Genomic DNA, 23,426 nt, shown 5'->3' with positions numbered 1-23,426 from the left:
TGATTCATGCTACACTACCTTGAAAACGTGCTAAGAAGTCAGTCACAGAAAACCACATACTGTAGGATTTTACTTACATGAAATGGCTAAAACAGGCAAAACCATAGAGAAAAAAGGTAATTTGTGTATGCCAGTGCCTAGGAGGAGGAAAGAATGGAAAAGAACTGCTAATAGATATGTGGTTCTTTGGGGAGTGATGAAAATGTTCCAGAATTAGAAAATGGTGATTGTTGCAAAACTTTGCAAATATACTAAAAACCACTAAATTATGTACTTTAACATAGTGATTTTTATGGAATATGAATTGTATCTCATTAAAAGTGAATCTGTCTTTAATAAGAAGAAGCTTTATTTTTTAGCAAAGAGCAATTTCTATATTGGTCATGAGAACAGAATATTATCTCCCTTTTTGTTTATATCACAAATTTAATTCATGATGTTAAAGTAAGGATTATTATAACCACTCAATAAATCACTGCAAGTTACAAAGTTAAACGTTCAGAAGCAAGAGAGAGATCTGCCTAGATGAAACACAGGCTGACATTCTGACATAAAACACAAAGCTGAAGTGTAACAAGTTGCAATTCCATCCTAGTCAAGTATTTTACTAAAATACCCAAGTATTTTAGTCTCTCTCTGATAAAAAGAAACACACGGATTTAACTAAAGTATAACATCCCATTCTTATGTGCAGATTATGTGCATCCATAAATACATTTTTGTATTTGCAAATGCAGTTTTTGGTAAAATATTATTAGCTCCACTGAAATATATGGAATATCAAGTAAGGAGTATTTGTCACTTTTGCTCTCAACTACACTCCAGTATCTAGAAAAGTAATTGCCACATGGTAGGGGTAAAGAGTCATAGTACATGATACATGAGTTCTCAACTTAGGTGCAACTTGTTCTATAATTTTGCACGTTATCTAAACCACACAGTAACTATTATTACCAAGGTCTATGAAAAGTGAGCCACACAGACACAGAGATAGAATGATGGAGGAGAGCACGCAAGAGAAATATCCTTCCTTTTTAAACATTTACACAGGGGCGTCTGAGTGCCTCAGTCAATTGAACATCCGACTTCGGCTCATGTCATGTCATCACAGTTTGTGGGTTTGAGCCCCATGTCGGGCTCCAGCTCAGAGCCTGGAGTTGCTTCAGATTCTGTGCCTCCCTCTCCTCTGCCCCACCCCCCCATTCATGCCCACTCTCTCTCTCTTTCTCTCTCTCTCAAAAATAAATAAATGTTAAAAAAAAAAAAGCAAATGTTTTAAAAAAAATTTTTTTAAATAAAACTTTTACACAGAATTTTCAAACAAGCAAAAATAATTGCCAGGTGTTCTCCCAGGGACCCAGAATCAGTGTAGATTCCAAAGCAGCATTCTGAGACCACAGCAATTCCATCCACTTCCATGTACAAATGCATGTGCTGCTGAGCAATAATTTGCTTAAATACACATCAGGAAGGAATGATGATGTGAAACTAAATACAAAATGATTGCAAAAGGTAAGTCATAAATGAAGTCAAATAGAAAATATAATTTAATATATGTATTTTTCCTGTAATACAATGCATAAAAATTGTTTATTAAAACCTTTTAAAGAAATTAACTGTATACATTTCAATAGAGTTTTAAATTTTTAATTCAAGAATTCAAGAATATTTAAATTCAAGAATATATCATTCAATCTTAAAAGTTAAAAGACGTTTCTAAATTCCAAATAAAGAAATGAAATTAGTTAGATTTGAATTATATGGACTATTTCCTATCACATAAGGCCACTGTAATTTGTTTTATAATTAAAATCATATAAATATTAAAGACACCACAAATAATATATGCTTAACAATAAAGAAATGTGTTCGACACACAGACACACAGCACTTGCAACAATAAAGAAAAATATGGGATCCAGGAGACAAAAGGATCCAACGCAGGAGAAAAGTGACAGGAATCCCCAAAATGACAACAGTGAAGTAGTAACAGGTACATGGAAAATGTAGTAACAATAAAACACAGTATTAAATACAGGGAAAACAAATGTTATAAAGTCAGTATATAATAAAGTGTACCACGAATTATATTTATAGATAGAAGTATGTAAATTCTAAAAAAACCCAGATGCATTAATTAATCAAACTTGATATAACAATATTGAGAGTATGATAGGAGGAGAGAGTGAAAGTTGGCCAAATATAATTTTCAACTATAAGGCATCAATAAATTATACTCTTAAGTAAACAAGAAAGAGCAAGAAAAGTTATGTTATTTAAAAAATATGGATGGGCGCCTGGGTGGCTCAGTCAGTTGGGCGTCTGACTTCGGCTCAGGTCATGATCTCACGGTTTGTGAATTCAAGCCCCTGGTCAGGCTCTGTGCTGACAGCTCAGAGCCTGGAGCCTGCTTCGGATTCTATGTCTCTATGTCTCTATGTCTCTATGTCTCTATGTGTGTGTGTGTGTCTCTCTCTCTGCCCCTCCCCTGCTTGTGCTCTCTGTCTCTCAAAAATGAATAAATGTAAAATAAATAAACAAAAATAAAATAAACAAAATAAAACTAAAATATATGGAAACACCAAAACAATTATTGAAAAGATCTGAGATGTGTTACCTCTTGAAAACGGAACATTAAAAAAAAAAAAAAAGCAGTTGCCATGAGGGAGGATATAAATGGGATTCTCAAACTGGGGTCAAGAGAAAAAAGAGGTAGATGAGCCTTAGATTTTCTTGCTGAGAAATGTCCCTCTAGCGATTAATTAGCCATTAACAGAATCAAGTATTCTGTCTGAAAAGTCTCCAATTCACTGTCATATAACTGCCACAAATTACGATCTGGGAATGGTTTTCTTAACAAAAAATCACAACTGACTCTGTGAGACAGAGTCAGAAAAATCAACAAACAACTAATTTAGACTTTCAAGCACTGGCGATATTAGAATAAAGAAAAAAAAGCACCTGTGTATAAAATGTTTAAAATGCCAAAGTATGGTATCATACAGAGTATCAGGAAAGAACATATTTAAAGAAAAAATGGAAACTATGAAAGTGACATATTTAATTGTTGATGTAAAAAACTCATTAGGCAGGTTCAACAGCCGATTAGATATAGTTGAAGAGAAAAACAGTGAAGTGGAAGAAGTACCTGAAATCATTAGAATGCATCTGAAAGACAAAAATGAAAGATTATTAAAATGAGGTGAAGAGATATGAGGACTTAAGAAGACGAAATATATGTCTAATCAGATTCCATGTGGAGATACTAAAAAGTGGGGAAGAGGCAATATTGTTAAAAAGATGATGCCTGAGAATTTTACAGAATTGATGAAAGATAGTTAAGCCTAAAACCCAAGAAGAAGCCCAAGAAAACCAAAATGTATAATTAAAACAAAATGTAATTTAAGACTACAATGAGATATCACCTCACGCTTGTCAGAATGACTAAAATCAACAACACAAGAAATAACAGGTGTTGGCAAGGATGTGGAGAAAGAGGAATCCTCTTGCACTACTGGTGGAAATGTAAACTGATGCAGGCACTCTGGAAAACAGTATGGAAGTTCCTTAAAAAGTTAAAAATAGAAGTACCAAGCAACAGGGTGCCTGAGTGGCTCAGTCAGTTAAGAGTCTGACTTCAGCTCAAGTCATTATCTTGCAGTTGGTGAGATGCAGCCCCACATCAGGCTCTGTGCTGACAGCTTGGAGCCTGGAGTGTATTCAGATTCTGCATCTTCTCTCTCTCTGCCCCTCTTCTGCTCACTCTCTCTCTCTCTCTCTCTCTCTCTCGCTCAAAATTAAATAAACATTAAATTTTTTTTTTGAATAGAAGTACCCTACAATCCAGCAATTACACTAGGTATTTACCCTAAGAATACAAAAATACTAATTCGGAGGGATATATGCACCCTGATGCTATCTACAATAGCCAAATTACAGAAACAACCCAAGTGTCCATGGACTGATAAATGGATATAGAAGATGTGGTATATACATATATAATGTAATATTACTCAGCCATAAAAGGAATGAAATCTTACCATTTGCAATGACACAGGTGCAGCTAGAGAGCATTATGCTAAGAGAAACACATCAGAGAAAGACAAATACCATATGATTTCACTCACATAAAAAATTTAAGAAGCAAAACAAACAAGCATAGGAAGAGAGAGAGAGAGAGAGAGAGAGAGAGAGAGAAAGAGAGAGAGACAAGCCAAGAAACAGACTCTTAACTATACAGAACTGATGACCACCAGAGGTGGGTGGGGGGTGGGTGATATAAGTGATCAGGAATAAGGAGTGCACTTGTTATGAGCACCAGGTGTTGTATGGAAGTGTTGAAACACTAAAGTGTACACCTTAAACCAATATTACACTGTATGTTAGCTGGAAATTAAATAAAAACTTAAAAAAATGAAAATAAACACATTTAATTAAGCAAATTGGAAAGAAGGTGCCAACACTGAAGGGAAAAGAAGATTAAAAATATTCCAAACAACAAGAATGATCACCTGGGGAATAAAAACACAAACAAATTGGTGCCCCTGGGAGGCTCAGACAGTTAAGTATCTGACTTTGGCTCAGGTCATGATCTCACAGTTAGTGAGTTTGAACCCCATGTGGGGCTCTGTGCTGACAGCTAAGAGCCTGGAGCCTGCTTCAGATTTGTCTCCCTCTCTTTGCCCCTCCCCGGCTAACTCGTGCTTGCTCGCTCGCTCTCTCTCTCTCTCTCTCTCTCTCTCTCTCTCTCTCTTTCTCTTTCCTTCAAAAATACATAGACATTTAAAAAAGTTTTTTTAAACACAAACTGACAACTTCTTAGCAAAACAATCTATGGTATTCATTATATGATTTTACCTCAAATTTATATATACATAACATGTATTCTTTTCCAGGTAGAAAGTGTTATATTTATAAGAATATAAAGGAAGAAAATTTAAAATTACATGTATTTTTTTAAAAAGAATGTATCATGGGGCGCCTGGGTGGCTCAGTCGGTTAAGTGTCCGACTTCAGCTCAGGTCATGATCTCACAGCTTGTGAGTTCGAGCCCCACATCGGGCTCCGTGCCGACAGCTCGGAGCCTGGAGCTGGCTTCGGATTCTGTGTGTGTCTCTCTCTCTCTCTGCTCCTCCTCTGCTCATGCTCTGTCTCTCTCTCCTTCAAAAATAAATAAACATTAAAAAAAAGAAGAAGTAAAAGAAAATTTAAAAAAAATAAAAACATAAAAAGAATCTATCAGGATAATTTTTCTCTCCCTAATATTATGCATCTGAAGTACACGGCACAAACTTTTTTTTTTTGAAATTATGAAAAGTATACCCCAATGCCCTATATAAAGCAGTTTATAAATTTAATACTATGCTAACTACAAAAGGTAAAAGTAAATTTAAAAACTGCAGACATTCTCCATATTGGGCAAGTTATTTAAAAATCTTTTCCTATGTATTGAAAAGTAAATGTGTTAAGTAAAATTTTTTAAAACTTTCTCAGTAAGTTAGAATTCCTTTTTAATCAAGATTTTAGAGAGAGGAGGAGGAAAACCAATGCAATAAATATTTTCATGTGAAAACTAATCTTGAAGGTTTTATTTTATTATAATGAAGAAGTTAAAAACTATTTCACCAACTAATGTTCATAAAAGTCATGTGATTACATTAAATCAGAGATAACTAAATGACACACAGGCTGGAACTAAATGAGAATAATCTATCAATTTAGTTGAAATTATAGAGATAATGTTCTTTTAAATTTAAAAGGATATTTTCATATTAAACTCAATTTACAAGACAGAGCCTTTAAAAATAACACACAAGTTCTGACATGTAAGTGTGTAGACAACTAGTCTGATACTGAATTTACTTAGAACAGATCCCCCATAAATCATTAAATTTGGCAATATACTACTCTGTTTAATTTTAGCCTGGAAAACAACTAATGAGAAAAGTGTGCTTTATTTCTCTGCTCGTTGCCAAAATGGCTCATTTATCCACATTCCACTCTGGCTTCACAAATTAGTTAAACGAAGCCACCACCATCATTTTCAGTTACATCCTAAGCTGTAGAATGAGAATGAAATAAGAGTGAGAAACCAAAGGTGCACAGCATTTAAATATATATGCTTCTTATCACCTATAGAAACTATGTCAACCAATGAGATGACCCTGTAAAATATCAAGTTCTAAAAAGTGACAAGTACCCTGCATTTTATCTTAAACTAATGAATGAGACAAAAGACATACTCATCTTCATCTAAGTTTCAGTGGCTAAAACTCACTATTTTTCTATTAGGCAGCTATAGTAAAGTATGGACTTTTTAGATTTGTGTAGTTCTTAAGAAATTAATAGCTACTCTTATTTTTAAGAATAATTTCAAGAATTTTGGCCTGTAAACAAAGAATCAAAAATATGGGTGGAGAATAAAGAGAAGATAAAGTAATCAGAGGCTAAGAAATGACAGAGCAGGGATGAGCCGCCAACTAGAGGCAAATTTATCCAAGGTAATTGTCAGGTTTAGTATAATGGAATAAGCCTTTTAGGTATGTGCATATGGTAGCTCATGTTACTTAATTAACAATTACCATGTCTTCCCATAGGATTTGGAAAATCACAGGAGAACTCTATCCATCGTAACAATAACAAGCCATGTAACCAACATATCAAAGCTTTTCAACCTTCATCAGACAGCAGAATTTGCAAAGAAACCTAATGAACAAAAATCATAAACGTGAAAGGCCCTTCGTAGGCAGGAAGGAATGAATGGTAGGTTTTATTCTTGGCATAGCAGTAGGAAGAAAAACAAGTTGTTAAGAAAAAAACAAAAGAACTTTCAACAAATATTTAAACACAAGTATGGGGACTAGCATGACAATTTAGAATCCCTGAGAACTCTAGACACAAGAGGAGTGCCATTTCTTTTCAACACACCTCCACCAAATACCCAGGAGAGTGGCAGGGGACTGGCCTGGAGAAATGAGGAAGACCATTCTAACACACAGGCATGTGGAGGCTGATGATGTCTGAGCCCAAGGAGAAATGAAAGAAATCCCACAGTCATTCTCAACTTTTCAGTGAGCACCAAACAGGGCTATCTGTGACTGGAAGAAAGAAAGAGGGAATAAGACAGATCCCGCAATACAGACAAGTGAACAAGGCATCTTAGGTCTCAGTACAGGCAAGGAGAACTAAGAGAAAATCACAAACCATACTGAAATAAAGATTCCAATGCTATTCTCAAGAACTGTGAAGCCTATGGTGAACTTAATACAAATAAATCAAGAACCAGACCCAGCACAACTGCAGACTAGAAAGCAAAGAACATATAGCATTAAGAATATAGTCAATATTATCTTAGTAATGTTATATGGCAATAGACGGTAACTACACTAAACATGGTAAGCACTGCATAATGTATGCAATTGTTGAATCACTATGTTGTGCACCTGTAACTAATATAACAATGTACGTCAACTAGACTTCAGTAATAAAAATTTAAAAATAAAGTGAAAGAGAGGGAAAAAAAGAAAGCCAAAACTAGATCCAATTCAACTACACCTTTTACATGACAAAAGAAGAGGCATGTTCTTTTATGGGCATAAACGTTTTTCTGTCATACGTACTTTTATTATTCTTTTTATACACAACATTGAACATTCATTAGAAAAATTATGAAAACACATAATTCTTTTTTTTACCAAAAAAGAAAATAGTTATTAGCATAAGTTCAAAAGGTGCCAAAAATATTGGAATTATCAACAACTTTAAAACAACTCTGATAAATATGTTAAAGAATATAGTGAAAAAGGTAGACAGTGTGCATGAACTAAAGAGAAAGGAGGTGAAAAATTATTTGAATTTTTCAAAACTGATAAACAATACCAACTGACAGATTAAAAAAAAATAAGAATTTTTAAAAGAATAATTAAAGAATAATTAAAAAGAAATACAAAAAGAATTATTCTCAAAAAGAATGATTAAAAAGAAAAACAGATCTAGATGCATCACAATCAAACTGCAGGAAATCCAAAACAGAAAAAAATTTTAAATCACTCAGAAAAAAAACCCCACAATACATATAAGGGAATCATGATAAGGACAACTCCTCAGAAATAATGGTGATGTAAAAATAATGGAATGGTATCTTTAAAGTGCTAAAACAAGAAAAGACAACCTAGATTGATATATCTGCTGAAAATATGCTTTAAAAATGAAGCCAAAACACGATCTCGCAGTCCGTGAGTTCGAGCCCCGCGTCAGGCTCTGGGCTGATGGCTCAGAGCCTGGAGCCTGTTTCCAATTCTGTGTCTCCCTCTCTCTCTGCCTCTCCCCCGTTCATGCTCTGTCTCTCTCTGTCCCAAAAATAAATAAACGTTGAAAAAAAAAAATTAAAAAAAAAAAAATGAAGCCAAAACAAAACAAAAACACTTTGCCTCCCAAAGACTTGAGCTACTGGAAAATATGAGAAGTGCTTTAGAGTGAAAGGAACTTGTACAAGATGGAATTTCAATTATAGAAAAGGAATGAAAAACACCAGAAAGACTAAGTATGTTGGTAAACAAAGAGGACCTCTTAAAAAATATGCTATATACATACATATACATGTATATATGTACATATATATACATACACATACATATATATACACATATATATACTTACACATATATACGTACATATACATATGTATATATATCTTTAAATCTCTTTTAAAACACTTATGACTACTTAAAGTAGGAGTAACAACAATGCTATGGGAGGTTCGAATTGCACAAAGAACTAAAATACATGCCCACAGAGCAGAAAGAACAGGATGGTGGTAACTGGAAGTAAAATAGTGTAACAATACATTTGTCTTATTTTCCAGTTTATTGTAGAGTCCATTACTGTTCTCTAAGCTTACCAGTTTTAATGATAAGTCCAATTCATATCATATAAAAATACTTATTAAGCACTTATTTATGTCCATACGTACTTTCTTCTTTCCATCTATCCAAATTTTGTGCATCCTTTGATTCAAATTAGCCTTCACCATTCAGACTTTCTACCACCACTGATTTTACCATTCTTTAGCCAAGTATAACACTGAGAATATAGAGCTCATTTCAGCTAAGGATGGCAGGGAAGATTATGAGTATTTTAGGAAACTGCCTAATGTGTGAAATTGTGACACGTTTTATCGCTTTACAGCATTAAGGAGCCATTGTGTCCCTTGGTCATAAATTCAGAGTGAGTCAACTCATTGTGGTTTCATGTTTTTCTTCAGTCCAACTCAGGCACAGAGAAGGTGTAAGAATTGGATTTCATCAAGACTGTGTGTGTGTGTTTATTTTTCCTACTGTTGTTTTTCATTCTCTCCAGATCAAATGTTAATCAATATTATCAGACATTAAGTTAATAATTGGTCTCCTTCTATCTGATTCATGTATCTTCTCAATTAGCAAAGAATGCACAAATGAAATTTTCATCTCAAACTGTGTCAGCAATTATTACTTTGTGATGTTTCAAAGTTTTCATGTGCAAGACATAAAAGTCTAAAACCATAAAGATAATTATAGACCACTATCACAATGAAAAGCTTAGAACTTCCAAATGATGAACTATAAACAAAATTGAAGGCAAAAATCAAACCACAAGAAAATACTAGAAAAATACATAACACAGATAATATTCATGATACAGGAAAACATCCTAAAATTAAAAAAAAAATGCTATACAACCGAACAGAAAAAATAGGCCAAAAACATAAATAGACAAATCACAGAGTAACTACAAGCAGCCTTCACTAATGCTCAACATCACTAACAGCAAAGAAATGCAAGGTAAAACTCCCCCCAAAAATAATTTTCCAATGATAGATTAACAAAACCTTTAGTGAATGAAATTCTATTACAGATAAGGCCATGGAAGATAAAGCACTTTCATGTATGCTTAAAAAAAAAAAAAGGAAATTGCCACAGGCATTTTGAAGGCCATTTTGTAATTTATTACCCATCAAAATTTTAAATGTACATACTGACCCAGCAATTTCAGCTTTTGGAATCCTACAGTAACACTTGTAAATATTCTTAAAAATACATGCACAAAGATGTTCATTTCTAATAGTCTCTACAATAATAAATATGTAAATGACATCAACATCTACAAAGTATGGTCATTTCTTTAATGGAACACCATTCAGATATTAAATTATGTGCTTACTTATATGTAAGTACACATACATATAATAACAAATAATGGCAAATAGTATAAAGCGAAAAAAGCATTTTGCAAAAATAGAAAAGGAAGGAAAACTTACAAATTCATTCTATGAGGCCAGCTTACCCTGATACACTGGAAAAACCAGATAAAGACACCACAAAAAAAGAGAACTACAGGCCAATTTCTCTGAAATTTCCCCCAAATCCTCAACAAAACACTAGCAAAATGAATCCAACAACACTTTAAAAAAATCATCCACCACAATCAAATGGGATTTATTCCTGGGGGACAAAGGTGGTTCAATATTTGCAAAGCAATCAATGTAATACATCACGTCAATAAAAGGACAAGAACCATATAAGATTATTTCAACAGATGCAGAAAAAGCAAGCAAAAAAGTACAACATCGATTCATGATAAAAACCTTCTTTAGAGGGAACATACTTCAACATAATAAAGGCCGTATATGGAAAACCCACAGATGACATCATCCTCAATGGGGAAAAATTGAGAGCCTCTCCCCTAAGGTCAGAAACAAAACAAGGATGTCCACTTTCACCGCTTTTATTCTACATAGTACTGGAAGTCATAGCCACAGCAATCAGACAACAAAAAGAAATACAAAGCATCAAAATCAGCAAAGTAGAAGTCAAACTTTCACTACTTACAGATGACATGATACTATGTGTAGAAAACCCAAAAGAGTCCACCATAAAAACTACTAGAACTGATAAATGAATTCAATAAAGTCACAGGATACAAAATCAACATACAGGTATCTGTTGCATTCCTATACTAATAATGAAGCAGCAGAAAGTAAAATTAAGAAAATAATCCCATTTACAATTGCACCAAAAACAATAAACTACCTAGGAATCAACTTAACCAAAGAGGTGAAAGACCTGTACTCTGAAAGCTACACACACCAAACAAGGATGAAACTGAACACAAAGAAATGGAAAGACATTCCATGTTCATGGATTAGGAGAACAAATTTTGTTAAAATGTTCACACTGCCCAAGGCAATCTACACATTTAATGCAATCCCTGTAAAAATACCAAAGCATTTTTCACAGAACAAGAATAATCCTGAAATTTGTATGGAAGCACAAAAGACCCTGAATAGCCAAAGCAATCTTCAAAGAGAAAAGCAAATCTGGAGGCATCACAATCCCACTTTCAAGTTATATTACAAAGCTGTAACAATAAAAACAGTATGGTAATGGCACAAAAAGATACCTACACAAAAAGATCAATGGAACAGAATAGAAAATCCAGACATAAACCAAGAACTATATGGTCAAGTTAGTCTTTGACAAAACAGGAAAGAATATCCAATAGGAAAAAAGACAGTCTTTTTAACAAATGGTGTTAGGAAAACTGGAAACCAATATGCAAAAGAATGAAGCTGGACCACTTTCTTACACCATACACAAAAATAAATTCAAAATGGAGTCAAAATCTAAATGTGAGACAAGAAACCATCAAAATCCTACAAGCAAGCACAGGCAGTAATTTCTCTGTTCCTGTAGGAACATTTTCTAGATAGGTCTCCTGAAGCAAGGGAAATAAAAGCAAAAATAAACTATTGGGACTATGTCAAAATAAAAGAAAAAATCACATCAAAGGAAGCAATCAACAAAACTAAAAGGCAACCTTCAGAATGGAGAAGATATTTGCAAATGACATATCTGATAAAGAATTAGTATACAAAACCCATAGAGAACATATCAAGCTCAACACCCTCCAAAAAATAACTCAGTTAAAAAATAGGCAAAAGACATGAGCAGACATTTCTCCAAAGAAGACTTTCTGATGGCGAACACATAAAAAGATGTCCATTATCACTTATCATCAGGGAAATGCAAATCAAGGCTACAATGAGATATCACCTCACACCTGTCAGAATGGGTAAGACCAATAACACAAGAAACAACAGCTATTGGCAAAGATGTAGAGTGAAAGGAACCCTCATGTGCTGTTGGTGGGAATGCAAACTGTTGCAGTCATTCTGGAAAATAGTATGGAGGTTCCTCAAATGGTCAAAAATAGAACCACCCTACAATCCAGCAACTGTACTACTGACTACTTACCCAAAGAATACAAAACCACTAATTCAAAGGGATACATGTATCCCAATGCTATAGAAGCATTATTTACAACAGCCAAGATATGCAAACAGCCCAAGCTTCCATCAGTTGATGAATGGAAAAAGATGCATGCATGCATCACACACACACACGTGCACGTGTGCGCACATACACACACACACACACACACACACACACACACACACACACACACAGTGGAATATTACGGAGCCATAAAAAAGAATGAAATATTGCTGTTTGCAATGATACAGATGGAGCTAGACTGTATAATGCTGAAGTGAAATAAGTGAGCCAGAGAAAAACACATACCATATGATTTCATTCACATGTGGAATTTAGGAAACAAAACGAAGGTACAAAGGGCAAAAGGGAGAGCCAAACCAAGAAACAAACTCTTAACTATAAAAGACAAACTGACGGTTACCAGAGGGGAAGTGGGTGGGGGAAATAAGTGATGGGGATTAAAGAGTTCACTTGTTGTGATGAGCACCAAGTGATTAACATAAAAGCTTAAAAAATAAAATAGGAGGACTAGATGACTCAGTCAGTTAAGCATCCAACTCTCGATTTTGGCTCAGGTCATGATCTCATTCTTCGTGAGATCAAACTCTGTGCTGACAGCCTGGAGTCTGTTTGGGATTCTTTCCCTCCCTCTTTCTCTGCTCCTCCCCAGCTCACAAGAACACACACTCTCTCTCTCACTCTCTCTCTCAAAATAAATAAATAACCATTTTTTAAAAATAAAGTGAAATAACAGGTACACTGCACAGAAATTTCAGGTATTAAACATATGTATATGTATGATTAAACAAAATATATAATAGACATGCTTACTGAAACATAAAATAGTAGTATCTCTGAATGTATGGGGGACAATACACAAGTAGTATACTCTGGAAAAGACAGGCAATTCTAGGAACCATGCTATATACAAATCAAGGTAAAAGAAACATACAACTTCACGATTTAGTAATAATTATTTATATTCTAAAACCAAGAAACTACACCAGCATTATTCCTGACCATTTTTGAATTTCAATGAAAGCTTTGGTTCATATAAGAAACAGAAGCCTAATTTGATTCACCACAAGTAAAAAACCATTTAGAAAATTACCAGATGTCATAAAAGTCTCTTATTTATCCACAATTTGTCAATATTCTTTATTCAGGATTTTCATTATTCAAAATCTCCATCACAGTGATCCCACACCAATCATTTTGAACAAATCTACAATCCTATAACAATAACTTTTCAAACCAATTCTTCACTTTAAACTGTCTTAGAAGACAATATAATCAAACTATACATTATAAACCAAGATACAACTATAAAACTTCTCAATTCACTTATTACCTCAATAAAGTATTTTCTGCTGTCCAATATTATGAATAGTTTTATCAATTCAAGTATTTCTTCATCTCTTTTATAAACGGACGCAAACCTCCATCATATATCTTAATTGTATTAGCGTACAGTAAATAACTTGAGGCTATGAGCATTGTAAAGACAGTATAAACAAGGCAGGACATGAACAGACACTCCTCTAAAGAAGACATCCAGATGGCCAACAGGCACATGAAAAGATGTTCAACGTCACTCATCATCAGGGAAATATAGTCAGAGTGGCTAAAATGAACAAATCAGGAAACTACAGATGCTGGAGAGGATGTGGAGAAACGAGAGCCCTCTTGCACTGTTGGTGGGAATGCAAATTGGTGCAGCTGCTCTGGAAACAGTGTGGGGGTTCCTCAAAAAATTAAAAATACATCTACCCTATGACCCAGCAATAGCACTGCTAGGAATTTACCCAAGGGATACAGGAGTGCTGATGCATAGGGGCACTTGTACCCAATGTTTATAGCAGCACTTTCAACAATAGCCAAACTATGGAAAGAGCCCTAATGTCCTTCAACTGATGAATGGATAAAGAAGTTTTGGTTTATATATACAGTGGAATACTACTTGGCAATGAGAAAGAATTAAATATGGCCTTTTGTAGCAACGTGGATGGAACTGGAGAGTATTATGCTAAGTGAAATAAGTCATACAGAGAAAGACAGATAACCATATGTTTTTACTCTTATGTGGATCTTCAGAAACTTAACAGAAGGCCATGGGGGAGGGGAAGGGGGAAAAAAAGTTACAGAGAGGGAGGGAGGCAAACCATAAGAGACTCCTAAAAACTGAGAATAAACTGAGGGTTGATGGGGGGGCAGGAGGGAGGAGAAAGGGGGTGATGGGCATTGAGGAGGGCACCTATTGGGATGAGCACTGGGTGTTGTATGGATACCAATTTGACAATAAATTTCATATTAATAAAAAAAAGGCAGTATAAACAACATGATACAATTATCTTTTTAATTAATTATGCATAAAATATGAATTGATGTATAATAACTTGGAATAAAAGAGTATTAGTTTGGTTTCATAATTTAAAGCCAATACAGGTCATCTCTGATCATGCTTAATTCTAAATGCTGAATATATATTATACTGATTTAGCATTTTAATTTTGCTGATTATATAAAGTTATCGATATCTGGCTTAAATGTTAAACACACAGAATGAAGGACCATATTCTTGTATTTTTTGGTATAGATTCTAGCAAGAAGCTTAAAAAATGTTTGTTGTTATGATTCTTAAAACAAATTGGAAGAAGAATCTTGAGTCATCCACATTAGATGGCGTCTGTCATTTTTAAATTCCATGTACTAGTAAAGGTTGGAAAGGACTCTTGAAATCATGATAGTACTCAACAGACTAGCTATGAAAACAAAATGTACATTTTGATTTAATTATCAAATACACAAATACTAAAATTTTTATTAATAATAATAAATCTTAACTTAGAAATTAAAAGCAATGCTTTATTGATCAAGACCAGATAAGCATGTATTTTCTGGTACTTAACAACATTACTTCTCATTTCATCTAAAATCTCATCACATAAATCACACAATAAATTTCTAGTTGTTCTAAGTCCAAGATACGCCCTCCATTCCAGCAGTCATCCTTTTCCAGCCAAGCTATTTTTCCAATTCCTCAAAAACTCAAGCTGCTTTTTAAATACAAGAACCTTGGGATCACCAAGTCCCAACAATAAACCAAAACATTTTTAGTAAATTATTTTCCTGTATATATCAAAACCAACCAAATAAAAACTCCCAGTATTTGTTTTCACAAAGTAACCTGAGACTAAAATGATTGTTCCTCTAATTTGGCTTGTTTTGGTGTGTGAGGCAGAGACCTGATGGCTGAGGCAAAAAAATAAATAAATCTGCATGTTTAACTTAGCCTACTTACTATTTTCCAAAAAATACTTCTAGAGCACTTGATGGTTATTTAGAATCTTATTCTACTTACATCACACATAACACCATAAAGAACAGCAAGTCTCTGAAACATGCCAATACTTTATTCTACCTGACCATAATTCCAGTTTTTACATCTGTAACACAGGCATAAAACACTTTTAAGATACATGTAAATTTAAAGAGCAGGGAACAGTAAGCCTTATACAGAGTTCTTAAGGTTACAAACCTTACCGAGTTGTGAGGATTAGTAACAAAATTAGAGTTCTGGTTTCTGAACAGCATTCCAGTATTAAATCAAATCTATCCCTGCAACTATTAAAAGGATATATAGAAGTCATTACCATTTAGGTAGTCTAAATTGGATTAGAGTCTTCTGAAACAACAAAGATTAATATGGAACAAGTATAAAAATATAGAATAGAAGGAAAATTAATGAATTACTGCTATAGCTATTAAAACCAATCACAATTTGGGGCGACTGGGTGCCTCAGTCGGTTAAGCCTCCGACTTCAGCTCAGGTCACGATCTCACGGTCTGTGAGTTCGAGCCCCGCGTCGGGCTCTGGGCTGATGGCTCAGAGCCTGGAGCCTGCTTCTAATTCTGTGTCTCCCTCTCTCTCTGCCCTCCCCCGTTCATGCTCTGTCTCTCTCTGTCTCAAAAATAAATAAACGTTAAAAAAAAATCACAATTATAAAGCACATTAATTTCTGGCTACCTTATTATTTTGAAACACAAGAAATGAGCAAAAATTGGTCAAATAAATTTAATTCAAAAACTTCTAGACATACAATAAAAGGTTAAATCCAAATAGTAGCAAGAATATGGTATAATTGATAGTTCAGGCTTCAGTCGACAAATTAGGATATATTTCTGTAAAATTTTTTAAATAAAGTATTTTGGAACACAGCCATGCCCATTTATTTACATATTGTCTTTGGCTGCTTTTGTACTAAAACAGGAGAACTAAGTAGCTCCTAGAGACGTTACATGGCCTACAAGCCTAAAACATGTGCTATCTGGCCCCTTAAGAAAAAGTTTCCCAACCCCTGGTAACATATTGTTGGTAGTAGTTTATAGTTTTGCATATGAATTTAGTAATAAAAACTTAATACCTTTTAACTAATAAATTCCATTTCTAGAAATCTATGCTAAGGAAATACAAAAATTGGTTAATATTGAGAATTTCATATATATTTATAATAGAAAATATTTGAAACAATCTAAATCTCCAAAAATAACAAATGGTAAAGCAAAGTGTGATGTATTCAAGTGACAAAATAGTACACAGCATTAATCTTTAAAATAATAGTTACAAACCCTGTGATAATGGAAACATTCTTATAGCATATAGAAATTTTAATTTTTTTTTAACGTTTATTTATTTTTGAGACAGAGAGAGACAGAGCATGAATGGGGGAGGGGCAGAGAGAGAGGGAGACACAGAACCAGAAGCAGGCTCCAGGCTCTGAGCCATCAGCCCAGAGCCCGACGCGGGGCTCGAACTCACGGACCGCGAGATCGTGACCTGAGCCGAAGTCGGACGCTTAACCGACTGAGCCACCCAGGCGCCCCATAGCATATAGAAATTTTAAAGGCAATTCAATAAAAGGTAAAATAAATCGGGATAAAACTAGAAGAATATATCTAAAAGTATTTAAATGGCTTGTGGCTGGGTGATGGGTCAATTTTTCTTGTGCTTTCTAGATTTCTTTTAACCTTCCATTCCACTTTGTGAAGATTTAATTATTTTTAAAACAACAACTTAAAATCATATCTAAAAGGCTACAGATTTCAAGTGTTTAGGTGATAAAGCAGATTTTGTTATTTCTCTGCAGAAAACTGCCTTCCCAACCCCCTCTGCATTAAACATAAACGACAACAAGCCACGTCTAATCTCTCACCTCTGCAATCTCATCTCTGGCACTGTCCCCATGGTGAGTATATGCCAGCTGCTCTTGAACAAAACACATTGTTTACAGTCCCTCAGTCACCTTTCTGTTAACACTATGGAGGCCTCTCCAAGAACAACCTATCAAATTAGGTTTTCCCAGGCTATTATTCATCACAGTTTTCACTGTTTCTTACTATTTAACATTTATGACCACGTAAGTTTTTGTTTACTCATTATCTACCTTCTCAGATGGAATGTAATCTCATGAGATCAGAGACCATCTCTACTGTTCACATACATCCAATGCCAAGCACAATGTCTGGCACATAGAAAATACTGAATTTAATGAATGAATATATGGCACATTATCACATTTATCTTTAATCTTTCAGGCACTTATTATAAAATATAACTTAACTTCACCCAGAAGCAAATATTTGAAAATATACTTCAAACTATACTCCAAATACTATTTAATGTAAGACACAGTTGGATTACTGATAACAAACAGATCTGTTTTCTGGCCTGGTTCCAATATTCCAATGTGGCACGATTTTTGTGATTATATAAATCATATAAGATAGTTGGGAGATATTTTATAGTCAACAGAGTAGAAAGAAGAAAAAAATTTTAATCAGTATTAACATTTTGGTGTAAATGAGACATCTAATATTTGAGGATTTAAACCCCAGCTGTTTCAAGATATCTACACTGTAGTCACATAAAGCTGGTAGCCAAGAAAAAGTAAAGCCTCTAAAATCATAACTGGCATCACATGCTATATATATTTTCTAATATGTTATAACAAGTCTTTTCCTATGTCCATTTTAATAGATAGCTATTATATTTTAATCTCTACCACCTTAGATAACTTCTAATTCTCCACGTGAGCCCAAACTGACTTTTACTCCAGCAGTTCCAGTGGTGACCAGACCTACATGGGTTCTTACCAACTCCATACAAGGTAAACTGACAGAATCTAGACTTGTGCCCATCCCTTCCTTACCTCTGGACTACCTCTCCCGTCACCCTGGCTGACATCTAAGATTTGGAATGTGGTACCTCCTCACTCCATGCCCACAAATACATGCACCAGCTGGGAGAGCAACAAAGATAGTACCCTGAGGAGTAGAACCTTTATCAGTGGAATATGGCAGCCTGGAAAAAGTCTTTTCCAGAAAGAACTGTCCTGGAAAGTAGTATAAACAACTACATAATTCCCATGTAGTTCTCCCTCCTTTCCTGATTTATAACCTTAATCTGGGGACTATGATCCCCAATAATAGAAGCACATTAGCCTTTCTCTAAGGCTTTGCTTTTTGAGGAATTCAAGACACTATTCTTTTTGTTGTTTCTGCCAAAAGTTCTCCTGGGGGAATCACATGCTCTCCTCTGAAATCACATATATTTTAGGGAGATTATCATTCAAGGTGTTCTATATTTCCCTGCCTGAAGAATATGCATGTGACTGAAACCAGGTATCTTAAGCTGATCTTAATTTGCCTATTTAAATCAATAACTATTTAATTTTACTACGTGTATATCATTTAACATAACCCCCTCTCGCCAACCCTCCCTCCCTTTCTTCCATTCTTTAGCCACCATTTACAGAGCTAATATGTACAACAGATTGTGCAAGGTTCTCAAAGTGCAAAGGTAAGTAGAAAAAACAGCATTCTCAAGATGTCCAGTAGTCTTGTGAAGATGGGGTGGGGAGGGGGAGAATAATAAACAATTACAAAAGGGCGGGAAATTAACAGTTTTAGAACTGTGTGAAAAGTAAGAATACATGCTTCAGAATAAGAGGAAACGCTACACAGGACAAGTGATTTATGAGTAGAGTTCTAAAGAAGTAGGATTCTGCCAACTGGACAATAAGCAAAAAAGGACATTTGGGGAACAGAGATGAACTTGTTAAAAACATGGATTAAAAATATTTAAGAACATCCAAGTAGCTTTAAAAAGCTGGAACTAAGGAAACGTAGAACATATGAGCAGGTCATGAAAGCCCATTTAAGGAGATCGTGTTTTAATTCTGAGGGTGTTAAGTAACACTGCCTACTTTCAAAGCTGGAGGAAATGAAATTTCAAATGTGCATTTCAGAAACATCAAAATGAATGGAGCATGGACTATGAGGGGTCAGAGGCAAAATGGGTAAACAACATTATTTGCAAACTACTTTTACAATTAATCACAAATTCAGGACAGAAGCCACAAAGGCATAACCTGAGACAGTAAAAGTCAAATACAAATACCTTATTTGAGAGGTAAAATAGTATGTTATAACTAAACAGATATAAGTTATTGATAAGAATTACCAGAGTCAAAGAATAGTCGTATAATTATTGATGAAATGGACTAAAATAAAAAATGGGCTTGAAGGAAAGGATGAAGACAGCAATTGGGAAGTAGGAAACATGGATGTCTATGGGACACCAAGGTAAAGATATTTATTAGTAGTCAAAATATAGAGGCTAGTATGTTTTTGTGGACTCCTGGGGCTAGAACTATAATTGAGTTATAGTAAAGGAAGGAGCTTATATTAATCAAATTATACTCATAATGTAAAATAAAAACAGACATGAATTTCAGTATGATACAATATGACAATGACAGTAATACGTGCACATATAAATATAGCTAAAACTATGGCCAGAGAAAGAATAACTTAGAGACAATGTTCATCAAGGAAATGAGATGGTTATGAACAGAACATCAAAAGAAGGAGAAATATAAAAAAAGAAATTAAAAAATGGTCAGAAGGATAGAATCAGGACACAAAACGATCAAGATTTCTTTTTCTTCAGTACTTTCAAGAGAATGGCCCAAAGCACCAAATACTGATCAAATCAAGCTTTTAAAATCATTTGGTTTTATGTATATAACAACAGTCTTCTTACTAAGGTTTTATTTCTGTCGGTTCTCTTTCTTCTAAATTTGTTTCACTGCTCTCAGGTAAACTCTTATGAACAGTGGCAAATGCCAACACTAAGGTTCGGGAGTATAACCTTCTCACTTGAGAACACAATGGTAGTTTCTCTTTCCCAGTAATTTCAATACAAGTCTTATATATAAATCTCCTTAGACTAGGCTGGTTCTTATGATCATAACCACACCAATCATGTCAAATCAGAAACAACGTAGGTGTTTGAAGTACCTAGTCCTGTGAAATCAATCCCACTTGAGTCATAGCTTAGAGCTATTATCAGATAAGAGGAAAACGGAAGCTGAACAGGCCAAAACAAATGTCATACTTCACACCTAGGAGTCAGTCACTGGTCATGATATTATGAGTTTCTAAATACGATCAAATTTTAGCTTCATATAATTTCAAGTTTCAGTGTTGCAAGAATAGTACAAGAAACTCCACAATATCTTTCAACCAAATTTACCAACTGTCTGAATTTGGATCCTATTTCTTTACACATACAGACATAGGTGTGTGTGTGTGCGCACATGCACACGCGTGCACGTGTGTACACACACGCACAGAATCTTTTACTGATCTGTTTGAGAGTACAATGAATGTGTGTTGCCCATTTACCTCTAAATAGGTTGGTGTGTATTACTAATAATAAGGACATGCTCTTACATAAATGTAGTTTTGAACAAATGTGAGTTTTATGTCTTTCCTAATATTCAAAGCTCCTTAATTAAAAAAAAAAGTTTGTCTCACAAAGTCTCTTAATATTTGTGGAAAAAAAAGATATTTCCATTACAAATAAAAAGAAAATGCAACATCACTAAAACGAAGTAAGTATTCCTCGGTCCATTTCTTTTAAAACATGTGATTTTCATTATTGAGAATTTTTTAGCTCTTGCCAGTAGTCTTAGAAGAGATTCAAATTTCATTTAGAAAGTTCTCCACTCCCAGGTGAATCATAATCAATGTTCACAACCCCGGACATAGTAAACCAATTGATTACACATCTATCCTCCCAACCCCCCAGAGTCTGCCAAGTCCAGCCAGTAGTAGAGTGCCAAAGCACAAATGTTTAACATCCCAGATGCTGATGGTACATGGAAAGATGACATGAATTCTTCACAGGGATCTTAGCAGAGTTCATATGAATTTGGCACACTCTGAGCCTCTTTTTCTCCAGTTTAAAGATGAAAGAGATCCATGTCAGGCCAAGATAGAGTAACAAGTCCAGATTTACCCTCCTATGTGAAACAACAAAAATACTGAGAAAATATACACGAAACAAAGGTATGCAAGACAATGGAAATCAGGCACAAAGGACTGTGACCCTGACATATGAAAAACAAATGAGGTTAGCCCTACAACTGTCCTTGAGACAACTTCCAGGATATGGTGCAGAGAGAGGAACCAAATAAAGCCCAGCACTCTTCCCAGTTAGAGGAGACAGAGCTGAGAGAACAGGAAGATCAGAGTGGTTCCAGTTCTCAAGAGAGTACTATAGGGGAGAGAGCTGCACAGGGAGAGGATTCCATAGATCTTCAGAGGGTCTCCTTCAACAGAGAAGGAAGGGAAATGGGCATACAAATGGCCAATAAACACATGAAAAGTTATTCAACATCATTAATCATGGAAAATGCAAATCAAAACCACAAATAAGTACCACTTCACACCCACTAGAATGGCCATAATAAAAAAAAAAAAGAAAGAAAGAAAAACAGGAAATAACAAAAGTTGGCAAGGATGTAGAAAAATAGAAACCCTAGTACATTGCTGGTGGAAATACAAAATGGTTCAGCTGTTTCGGCAACAATTAGGAGGTTCTTCAAAAAGTTAAACGTAGACCCAGGAATTCCACTCCTAAGTTTACTCCAAAAATAATTGAAAACATGTGCTCCAATACATGTATATACATATTACGTACGTATATACAGTATATGCATGCACACATTCATCTCAGCACTATTCACAATTGCCAGATGGTGGAAACAATTCAAATGTCCATAATGAATGAATAGATAAACATATTATGGCATATACAAACAAAGGAATATTATTTGGCCACAAAAAAAGAATGAAGTGCTACTTTATGCTACAATATGGATTAACCTTGAAACCAATAAGCTAAGTAAAAGAAGCCAGGCCAAAAAGATCACACGTTTTGAATGGGAAATGAAGAGAAACCACACAATATGGCTAAGAAGCACTCAGAGAAATAAAAATGAAACCAAGAAAAGAAGCAAATGGAAGAAAGTATTTCAAAAGACAGTGACTAACTTTGTTAAATACTGCTGTCACGTTAGATAAAATGAAAACTCTGAACTGCCAAGTGAAACCTAACAGATCACTAGTAACTTGGAAGAGCAGTTTTAATGGAATGGAGGGAGCAAAAGACTGAATGGAGTAAATTCAGAAACAGGAGAAGAAATGGAGACAGTGGGGATAGACAATTTTTTGGAGAAGTTTTACTGCTAAGATGGCAAAAAACAAATGCAGTGGTAGCTGGTGAGGGATGAGATTCAAAGAAATTTGTGCTTCTTTTTTTTTGAGATGGGAGGAAAAAAACCTAGCATACTTCTACAGTAGAGAGACTGATCCAGCAGAAAGGGAAAACTGAATGATACAACGGAATGAGTACAGATTTGCTGGAGTGAGATCCTTGGGTAGGGAGAAGTGGTGGGATAGTGAACAAGCTTTACATGAGAGCACAGATATTTCTTTAACAGTAACAAGAAGGAAGAGTACAGAGTACTAATTATAGATATTAAAGAAAAATAAACCTGGTTGTGTGAAGGCCTGCGAGTCTCTGCTCATAGCTACACTCTTTTCAGAAAGTAGGAAGCAAAGTTATCATCCATAAAATGGGTTCAAAGAAGCAAAGAGTTGGGGGTGAGGAGAGGGTTTGGAGAGTGAGAAACAATGGTTTAAGGTAAGTGCTTCTCACATATTAGCAAGCATAAGAATTACCTGGAAAATTTCATCAAAATGCAT

General features: G+C 34.8%; 1 protein-coding gene across 1 annotated transcript in view; it reads right to left on the bottom strand.

The window, feature by feature from the left end:
- Positions 1-23,426, bottom strand: part of VPS13B (vacuolar protein sorting 13 homolog B) — an 828,197-nt gene that overhangs the window by 477,856 nt on the left and 326,915 nt on the right.

This window comes from Prionailurus bengalensis, chromosome F2, assembly GCF_016509475.1.
Source record: "Prionailurus bengalensis isolate Pbe53 chromosome F2, Fcat_Pben_1.1_paternal_pri, whole genome shotgun sequence".
NCBI lineage: Eukaryota > Metazoa > Chordata > Mammalia > Carnivora > Felidae > Prionailurus > Prionailurus bengalensis.
This window is presented reverse-complemented; position numbering and strand designations above follow the sequence as displayed.